This window comes from Octodon degus, unplaced genomic scaffold, assembly GCF_000260255.1.
Source record: "Octodon degus isolate 3935 unplaced genomic scaffold, OctDeg1.0 scaffold00009, whole genome shotgun sequence".
NCBI classification, from domain to species: domain Eukaryota; kingdom Metazoa; phylum Chordata; class Mammalia; order Rodentia; family Octodontidae; genus Octodon; species Octodon degus.
The window spans coordinates 16,062,629-16,073,678 of NW_004524585.1; the positions used below are offsets into that span (position 1 = coordinate 16,062,629).

At 35.2% G+C, this 11,050-nt stretch overlaps 1 pseudogene; it reads left to right on the plus strand.

Annotated features, from left to right (window-relative positions):
• Positions 1-7,574: 7,574 nt before the first annotated feature.
• On the plus strand, positions 7,575-8,366 carry LOC101561183 (annotated as a pseudogene).
• Positions 8,367-11,050: the final 2,684 nt, after the last annotated feature.

The following is an 11,050-nucleotide window of genomic DNA, read 5'->3' on the forward strand; positions in this document are numbered from 1 at the left end:
AAAGTGATAGTTCTAGAATTCAAATCAGTGGTCATCAAAAATCCTTTTTCTAGCAGCTGCCATGAGTACATCATCATTATGAATAATTCCTGTGTTTTTCTAACACTCCACTGAAATCAGACTGTAAATTCTTTTTCTTCAGCTAAGCAAAAGTGGGAGGAAAGAAAACTCTTTTTGTCTCATTCAACCAGTACTTTTTCAGCATTTGCTATAAGACAGAGACTGTGTTTAGTACTTAAGAATATAGTGATAATTCAAATAATGGAATCCATAGTGAGGCAAAGGAACTTATGGTCTAATGTATTTACTTACATAAAATGCTTCACACTTTAAATATATGAAGTTCAAAATGCAACTCATCCCTTGATAAAATGAATTTGTGGATTCTTTAGGTGAATTTATAATTTTTTATTATGCTGAAATACATATATTGTAAAATTTATCATTTAATCATTTTAAAGTGCATAATTCAGCAATATGAAATACATTTGTATTATTGTTCAATGATCGTCACATCTATCTTTAGAATTCTTCATTTTGAAAAACTGAAAATCTGTTTGCATTAAACTACCCACTTTCCCTCCTCCTTAATACCCGGCAACTATCATTTTTCTTTATATGAATTAGAATCCTCCCAGTGGCTTACATAGGTAGACTCACACAGTATTTTTCTTTTAGTGACTAGCTTATATTACTCAACATAATTACTTTAGGTTCATTCTTGTTATGCATCATGTATCAGAATTTCTTTATTTTCTGCATCTGTATATTGGTATTGGCCAATAAACCACATTTTGTTTATCCATTCACCAGGTGACGGATTCTTGCTTTAATGTGTCAGCTTTTATAAATAATACATCTGTAAATATGGTTACTCAAATATTTCTTCAAGATTCTGTTCAGTTCCTTAATATATCAAAAATTAGTCTTGCTGAATCACATAATCATTCTATATTAAATTTTTTAAATAACCACTATTCTGTTTTCCACAGTAACCATAATCATTTACATTTCAGGAGTCAGTGTGCAGGGTTTCAATTTCTCCATAGCCTTACCAATAGTGTGCTTGTTTTTACTTTTTGTTATGCTGATAGTGAAAGCTGAATGGGTATGAAGTAGTAACTCACTGTGGCTTTGATTTACATTTCACTAATGATAAGTGATGTGGAGCATCTTTTCTTTCTTTCTTTTTTTTTTTTTTTTTTCATTTACCCATCTTCTTTGAAGAAATATTTAGGCCATTTTAAAATTTTGCTCTCTTTTGTTAAGAGAATAAAAAACAATAAAAATGATACAGAATTTCAAAACAAAATGATAGGAAATTAATAATGATTGTTATATTATGTATTGTTATCTTCAAGGTGGTTGCTCAGATTACCAGATATAGGCACATAAAATTTATCAAACAATATAAGGACTAACTTTTCCTTTCAATAAACTAATAGAAATTAGTATACAAGAGTCTGATTTATTTCACTTATGAGTATGGCCTGTACTTTCATCCATTTACCTATAAAAACTTCAAGTTCATCTTTCTTTCTAGCTCAGTAATACTTCATTATATAAAAATACTACATCTTTTTTAATTCATTCCTCAGTTGATGGACATTTGGATTGTTTCCAAGATTTAGCTATGACAAATTGTGCTGCTATAAAGACAGGTGCACATATATCACTGTGATACTATGTTTTCATTTCTCCTAGAAAAATAGCCAGAAGAGGGGAATAGCTGGGTTGATGGGACCTCTTCGCCTAGTGTTTTGAGGCATCTCCACACTGATTTCCATAGTGGTTGTATCAGTCTATATTCCCACCAAGAGTTTTAGAAAGGTTCCTTTTTCCCCACACCCCCTTTAGCATTTGCTATTGGCTGGCTTCTTGATGATATCTATTCTTTTTGGTTTGAGATGGAATCTCAATGTTATTTTAATTTGCATATCTCAAATGACCAATAACGTTGAAAATTTTTTCATATATTTGTTTGTCACTTGTATTTCTTCATCTGAGAGGTCTATACCTGAGATGCCCATTATTTTGTTTGATCTTTGAATCATGTCATTTAAAAAATTCTTTATATGTTCTAGATAGTAAGTCATTTGTCTCAGGGACAGTCAGCTAAATTTTTTTCCCAAGTCATGGGTTTTCTTTTTACTCTGTTCGTAATTTCTTTTGATGTGCAGAAATTTTTCAAAAATATGAAATCCCTATTTTTGATTCTTTGAAGTATTTTTCATACAGTTTGGTTTTTGTTCATGAACTCTCTGTCTATCTGTCTTTCAAGGTTTCTACCTCCTTGCCCCATCCAGTAAATTTAGTGTTCCTTCTTTAATATTTAAGCCTTTGATCCATTTTGACCTTAGTTTAGTGCTCAGTGATAGGCATGGATCTAATTTTAGTCTTTAGCATGTAGAAAACCAACTTTTCCAGCATCAATTAGTAAAGAGGCTATTTTTCTTCCATTGAACATATATGCCCTCTTTGTCAAAGATAAAGTATAAAATAAAATGAAATAAAGTAAAATGGCAAATTTTTAAAAAAATAACATTCTACTTGTTTTGTCTTATGGCTTGTTTCTATATATCTTTCCAAAGCTTTTGCAGTCATAGATGAGGCTTTTCAGAGGTTACTGGATCTAGGGTATAGGATGCTGAGATCAAGTATGTGATGCGGAGATTGATTCACAGTGAGATGCTAGGACTAAGAGTGTGAGTGCAACCTGACCTAAAGGTAGGTAACTTGGATAAAATGTAAGAGACAAAAAGAAGACTGCTGTTGTCCTTGTTTTCTGCTTGCTGTCTTCTGTCTGCCTGCTCTGTGACACCACTCTGCCACGCCACCCTGGCTTGGAGCTAGTTGACTACAAACTGTGAGTTAATCCTTTTCTCCTTTATCTTTGGGTGTTGGGTATTCTGTCCTAGCAGTAAGAAAAGTAACTAAGACAGCTCCCTTCCTAATGCCCACTCTAGGAGGTGTTTTACCTCATTAGAAAAGGATATGAGTAAGCCAGTGTTACAATATACAATCTTCTAGGAAAATAAATCATTACTAACATTGTGCTCCTCTATAAAACATAACATTTTGAAATCACTGTCCTAACAACTCCACTAAGAAGTGAAAATTAATTAAAATGTTAGTTATCTATAGTCTTTAACTTGTCCAAAATGATTCACCTGTTTGAAAGATCTATTTTTGTGCTATCTCATAATTAAAAAGTCTATGAATCTTAAGCACATTATATTTCTTGATGTGGGTGCTGATTATGTGAGGGTCTTCACTGTGAAAATCCATTAATTTAGGCATATTTTATGTGTGTACTGCAGCTTCATAAAATGTTTTCTAAAAAAGATATTGCAAGGGGCTGGAGAGATGGCTCAGTGGAATAAGTGCTTGCCTGGCAAGTGCCAGGGCCTGAGTTCAATCCCTGGTTCTGCTAAAAAATAAATAAAACAATAAACAAAAAAGATTGTATAAGAATCTCTATAATAATCATCTTGGAAAAGTATTCACAGGTCATATTAAAGATCATGAGTAAATTTTCCTCCAAATATATACACTTCCTAGAATCAAAAAGGAAAATATCCACAATCCAAGAAAAAAATGTAGAAAAAACTACAAACTTATACCTCACAAAAAATGCAAGAGAGCTTTTATATATAATAGTTTATCAAATGACAAGAGAAATGAAAATAAAGTTTATTAAAATAAATAAAATAATTCCATTGTATTTATCTTTGTTGAGGTTATCAAAGGTCAAAAATGCTGTTACCCATACATGGCAAGATCAAGATCAGCAGACACTCTGCTATGTTACAGGGAAATGTACATTTAGCGCCACTTCTATGGAGAGTGTGCTCATTTCTTTTCTCTTGTTGCTGATACAAAATACCCAAGACCCAAATTAAAGAAGGAAAGATTAGGTTAATTTAGCTCATAGTTTATGAAGCTTTCAGTCCATAATCAGCTATTTCAGTCCATAATCCAAGGCAGGGTGGAACATGGCAGAGGGCAGCAGTTCATGTATGATGGCAGAAGACAGCAAAACAACAAAAGTAAATGGGGGGAGCAGCTCTGAGAAGCCTCTTTCTCTCCCTTGTGTGGTACGCAGGCTACCCCCCTTAGGGTGGGTGCAGCACTCACACTCGGAATCCCAGCCTTGGACCATGAGTCAGTCAAAAACGCCAGAAGCCTGCCTCATGATTTCATAAGGCTTTGGGGGGACATCTAGACACAAACCATAACAGAGAACAATTTCATGGTAGCCATTACACTGATAAATGGGTTTTCTGTGACCTAGCAATTCTACTTTTAAAACTTTATCCTGTACATATGTTCAAGAATATGAAAACTGACATAAACAAAGACATTTATGGCAGCATTGCTTGCAAGAACTAAAGATATAACACAACCTAAATATTTTCCAGTAGTAAACTATTAAATAATTATATGGTCATATAAAAGAGTTAATTACAAGAAAAAATGGAGAAAAAATTTTAAGACAGGGCCTCACTTTGTAGTTCAGACTGGCTTTGAACTCACATTGTAGTCTAGGCTGGCTTCAAACTCTCAGAGATCCTCCTGCCTCTGACTCCTGAGTGCTGAGATTACAAACACAAGACATCACTTCCAGCTTTGGAGATATTTTTTATGAACGAATATGAAATAATTGTTAAGAAACTTTGAGAGTGAAAAATAAAAACAAGGTGTACAATGGTATGTGTAGTAGCTGTTATCCATGAAAAAAAGACCGAGAATATTAATATTCATTTTTTATATACTCAAAATACGCCTAGGAAGGTAATCATAAGCCCTTACCACTGATTGCTCCAAAAAAGGGAATTAAATTATTTGGGAGCAAAGGTTCCACGTGGACTTTTCTGTACCTTTTGTATATTAACATAATAGAATGTATTCTTTTGGAAACAGGAGGATACTTTTTTAAAGAATGTGCTCATAAATTTCCATCCTTCAAAATGCAAGACACCTTGCAGATTGACAAAGTGATGGTAGCTTCACAAGAGGGTCTTATTCTGTCCCTCATAGTCAGTAGGACACAGAAGGCAAGGCATGAAGTAAAATCTGGTGAAAATTCCAGGGCTTTTCTGTTCTGTTTTGTTTGTGTGTTGTACAGATTAATGACTGTTCATGCTTCTAGTAAGTTGCTGTTTTCATTACAAAGGCAAATTACCAAAAAGATAAAAATTCTGTTATAGATTTACATCATTTTTGTGATATTGGTTCTAGTATTTTAAAAATTTCTGAGAATCAGTTCAAGAATGTGATTGTTCACATTTTATCTCAGTCTTGTATTTACTGAAACTTTGCTTATCTTTCTGAAAAAATGCCCTTTTAAAAATGCCTTAACTAGCAGTCATATGAGGCAAGAAAAGATAGCTTTGGCATTAAAACAACCAGCGTGTTAGCTTGGTGTCAGGTCTACGTAGTTTTCAGCACATTCTCTAACTCTGTGAAAATAATCAAAACTGGTTTTGGCAGTTAATTATCAAATGGAAGGAGGGACTGCCAGCCTGACTGTGCCACCACCAGTCATTACAATAGATGAAAATAAAATTAGACTGCATGTAGCAGTGGCCTTTTCTTCATGATGGTAAGACACATGCTTAGGCCAATTACTGAATGTTCCAGTACTGTCAAGGTAATCATATATGGATTTCTAAATGGAAAAAACCCCAAACAAGTAGCAGTTCTTTCTACTGTGGAATACAAGACATTAGAGGAAGGCTTATCATGTACCAGGCACTTAACTTTGACCCAGTGATTATTAAAATTATATGAACTGAATAAATTAATTATTTATTTATTACTTTTAATATCATGAGAGAAAGGCACAGAAGTCAGAGATTCATGAGTGGTAAAGCTAGGATCTTTGGTTAGCAACAAATGCTGATACTTTTCCCCAACAACACCAACGTTCTGTAGTTTATATGATCTTGACAGGTGGCCTACACAGTGTTCCTGCTGCAACTCAGGACTGAGTCTAGGGTTCAGTAAATTTCATATAATCATCATGCTTCTTTTAACCTAGAAAATTTTCAGAGACTTTCACTCTTTCTGGCATTGACATTTTAAAGTAACTACACCTCTATGTACTTTTAAAAATAGAAAGTTCTTCAGTTCATGTTTGTTTATGCTTGGTAGGATTATGCTTTTCATTATTATCTGGAGTTTTTGACAGGAAAGTGAAGTTCTGTTCTTCACAGGATATAGCACCTAGAAGCACACCATATGCATCCATCAATAACTGTGTTAATTTTGATCACCTCATCGAGGTGTTGCTCATTTCTCCATTCTGTAATAAGTGGATTTTTTTCTCAGTCACAATGAATAAAAAACTATAGGAAGATATTTTAACACTATGCAACTATCTTCACTAAATTACCTCCTGGATTTAGCGTGCATTGCAGATTCTTGTACATTATGGTTACGTTCATCAGTTTTCTGCTACTGTAAGAAAATACCTGGGTATGGTTCATTTATAAAGAAATAGATTCATTTAGTTGACAGTTCTGGAGGTCCAGGAGCATGGCACTAGCTTCTCCTTAGCCCTGCTGAGGGTCACACAGTGGATGGCACCCCAGTGACCGGCAGATATGTGGAAGACAGGGCATGGTGACACACAAAGCCGAGCTGGTTCTTTCATAGCAACTTGCTCTCGTGACAACCAACTTAGCAAGACCAGCATTCATCCCCTTGCACTGTGATACCTCAAAGACCTGTCCATCTTCCATTGTGCCCTACCTTTTAAAGCTTCCACTACTTTGTCACTGTCATACTGAGAACCAGGCTTCCGGTATAGTAACACCTGCAGGACATACTCAAGTCATACTGAAACCAAAGCACAATTCTTCACCATTATGATTGCAAATAATGATCTACCAAATCCAGCACTCCCTCTGCATTTTCAGTCAGCCTGTGTCATTCTACTTTACACAAAGAAGTCCCTTCCTCTTATTATCTATCTACTCATGCCATCTTGTATTTTCTATCTATTCATCTGTGGCTCGTAAGAACACCTGAGCTCATATTTTTCCATGTCTCATAGCTCATTATTTCTCTTTATGGTTTTGTTTTTCAAATTGTCTTAGATTTGATCAATGGGAATCCACTCAGTCGGCTTCTGTTCCTTTGTGACATGCTCCTGTCATGCTTTTGAGTAGTTTTTACTTTCCAAAAAAATATGTTCCTATATCATTTTGTACCTACCTTCCTTCTCACCAAATTCTGTAATTAATCATTACTCTGAAATCCCTCATTATTTTTACAAGGGAATGATATTATAATCTAGAACCTGGGTACTTGGTATATTTATTGCCACTGGCATGTCTTTGCTTATTGGTCCCTTTAACAGAAAGAGCTAAGAAATATTTGCATGACACTCACATGTATATACGTAAATGCATACAAATATATGAATGAACACAAAGACATGCATTACAATGCCCAGCTTCCAAGTTGTTCCTCAGTGATCCCTGGATCTTGTTACTTGCAGTCTGTTTTAAAATTTAGTTTTTATTTTTTAAAGAATACAAAATACTGGGGGCTGGTGTGGGGTCACCATGTTGCAGCAGGACAGTAATGATGACGCTGAAGATGTTTCACTGTTTGATGCAGAAGAGACAGCTAGTAGACCTAAAAGATCCAAAATCAGACATCCAGTGGCATCATTTTTCCATTTGTTCTTTCGAGTCAGTGCGATTATAGTCTATCTTCTATGTGAATTGCTCAGCAGCAGCTTTATTGCCTGTATGGTCACCATTATCTTGTTGTTATCATGTGCCTTTTGGGCAGTGAAGAATGTCACAGGTAGACTAATGGTTGGTCTGCGTTAGCAGAATCATATTGATGAGGATGGAAAAAGCCACTGGGTGTTTGAGTCCAGGAAGGCAACTTCTCAAGAGAGTAAAAGTGTTTCAGAGGCTGAATCAAGAATATTTTGGTTAGGACTTATTGCTGTCCAGTCCTGTGGGTGATATTTGCTTTCAGTGCTCTCTTCTCCTTCAGAGTAAAGTGGTTGGGGGTGGTTATCATGGGTGTGGTGCTGCAAGGTGCCAACCTCTATGGTGACATCAGGTGTAAGGTGGGCAGCAGGAAGAATTTAACCAGCATGGCTACCTCGTATCTTGGAAAGCAGTTTTTAAGACAAAGTACTGGAGATGACCAGACTTCCTGAGTAGAGAGAAAACTTACGTGTTCTATTACCTTGGGGAACAATTGAAGAGATGCTTGATTCTGAACTGTTTAGAGATCCATCTGTTTTGCAAAGAGGCATGTTGGGTTTGTTTTCTACTTAAAAACTTTATTTAAAAAATATGAAACAGGTTTCATATTGTTTTTAGTTTTTTTCTATTTTCTGGAGCTAGAAAGTATAGTATCAGAAACATTTTGATATTTGTTTTATAGTATACATGTGTACGCACAGCCATGTAATGGCAGTATATCCCAAAATAATGTGCTCATATACATATGTAACAGATCATTACATTTTGATCCATAGAGCATAGGAGGGTGTTCTTAGTCTGTTTCATATTTCTGTGTGTTTACATATTATTTCTGTAGATTATTTTCAAAATAAGTTTTGATTCTATGTAAGAATGAGTATTTTGGATTGTATATGAGTTAAGAAAGTTAATATGTACTATATGGTGAAATTTATTTTAGAAATACATGCAAGCAGGTAAAAATCCAGGCTAGTAGTGTTGACTAATTTTTCAAATTATGTTTTTATTTTTGAGGACAATAATATCTAAACAGAATCATCATAGTTTATGTTTAAGGTGTACCCAGGGATTGCTGCTGTTTTATTTTAGGGAAAGGATAGTGAAATTTTGCTTTGGAAAATTCCTGAAACTCCCTTTTGTGGTTCTTGGACTAATAAATCTTTTACTACTAAAAGAATATTATTCTTATGATAATGAGAATAATCTTTTGAATATTTGGCATAATAAATGCCTACAAGACATTTTATTTTATGAATCTAGTTTTTTCTGCTGTAATGGGGGTATTGTAAATTACATGTTTGTATTAACGGTATTTCTTAAAGCAATATATGTAACTAAACTAAACCAATCTACAAACTGTTGTAGACATCTATAAATTCTGTTGTAGATACTGTAAAATTCGTTGGAATCTTAATCGGCAGATTATGTTGTGAATGTATTTGTACATTGTTATAATATTTTAAAGATGTTTTGTTAAATTGAATAAGTGTCTGTTGGAGTAGGGACTTGAAAAGTGCATAACTTTATATTTGTATAAAGCTCTATTGTTTACAAAGCAAAAAAAAAAATACAAAATACTGATAGAGGAAAAAAAAAAACAGCACTAGAAATGATACAGGGCCGGCCAGACAGCTCAGCGAACTATAGTGCCTGCTTAGGCAGAACGCTGGCCCCATCCCCGGGGTGCACTGAGACATCAATTGAAACTGGGCGTGGTGGTGTGCGCATGTAATCCTAGCACTTGGGAGGCTGAAAACAGGAGGATTACTATGAGTCAGACTTATGTAGTGAGACCCTGTAGACCTTGTACCAAATACAAAAGAAAGAAAAAAAGAAAAAAGAAATGATACAAAATTTCACTAAACAAAGTGAGACCATCAGAATGTGGCAGAAATCATGGCACATCACTCCTAAGGTTCAGCTATACAGGGCTTCCATTTCAGTCTCTTTCTTTTATTTCTCTGGGCACAACCAGGTCCATGGCATTAATAGCTTATGGAGAGGATCAGCTAGTGAAGAACTGCAATTTTCTGCCAACAGCCATATCAGTGAGCTTGGCAGCGGATCCTAAGGCCTCATTTAACCTTTACTATTACTACAGTTTAAGTCAACAGATTGATTGCAACTTCTTCCCTTTCTTCCACTTAGCCTCTTCCCTCCCTCAAGTATGTTTTCTTTCTATAATTCCTTCATAGATTCTCTATTAGTTTTCTTTTCTCTCACCTCCTCCTTCTCTTTTTCCTCCCTTTCTTATTCCCATTTTTCTTTTCTGTCTTCCCTCTTCCTCACTACATTCTTCTGCTCCTCTTCTCCTTCCTCCCTCTCCTTATTTTTCCTCTTCCTCTTCTTTGCTGGGAACTCAAACCTGGACCTCACACACATTAGGCATATTAGGCAAGCACCTACCACAGAACCATACCTATACTCCTTATATAATTATTGCTACATAAAAACTGTCAAACAGTTAATGGCTTTAAAGAACACTCATTTATTTTTTGGTGTCTTTGGACTAAACTCTTGGTCTGAGTTAGCTGAGCCTTCCACTCAAGGTCTTGCAAAGCTTAAAGTGTTTGATAGAGCTGAGTGATGTTGGCTGATGCTAGACATCTTTTTCCCAGACTCATTCAGGTTGTTAGTAGAGTTCAATTTCTTGCAGTCCTGAGATCTAAGACCTCAGCTCCTAATGGCCACCTTCCTCCATACTGTAAGCAGTTCATTACATGATTGTCTGCTTCTTCAAGATCAAGAGGGAAGCATCTATTATTACCTCTTGTCTTTTTTGAATAGGCCTGGTCCGTTCAGGATATTTTCACTTAGATTAACTCACAGCCACTAATTAAGGACTTTAATTGCAACATGTCTTTCCATATAACAAAGCACAATAGTGACAGTTACATTCCCATATCCATACATCACAGGTCCAGACTACATTCAAAGAGAAGGGATTGCACAGGGGATATATATATATATATATATGAATATTGAGAGGTATCTAAGAATTCTGCTGCAGATTCCATAGATAGCAGATAAAAGACTTAAAATGTTCTACTTTTTGCTGTTGTTTTCATAGTAAAGTGATTACAGGAACTGGCAAATAATGTCAGTGAGTAATCTGGATAAGGGTGGTATCTACACAGTCATTCTTTGCTCAGCAAGGGCAGCAGCTACTTACTCCCAATTAAATGTCTCAGAGCTGTGGGCTGCCATTGCCTGATCTCCTGATCGCTTTTTAAAAGAAGTTAGTAGTCTGAATTTTAATGTATAATCTATTATTTTAGGGAAAAAAAGATGAAAAGTAGCTTAAAATTTAAAAG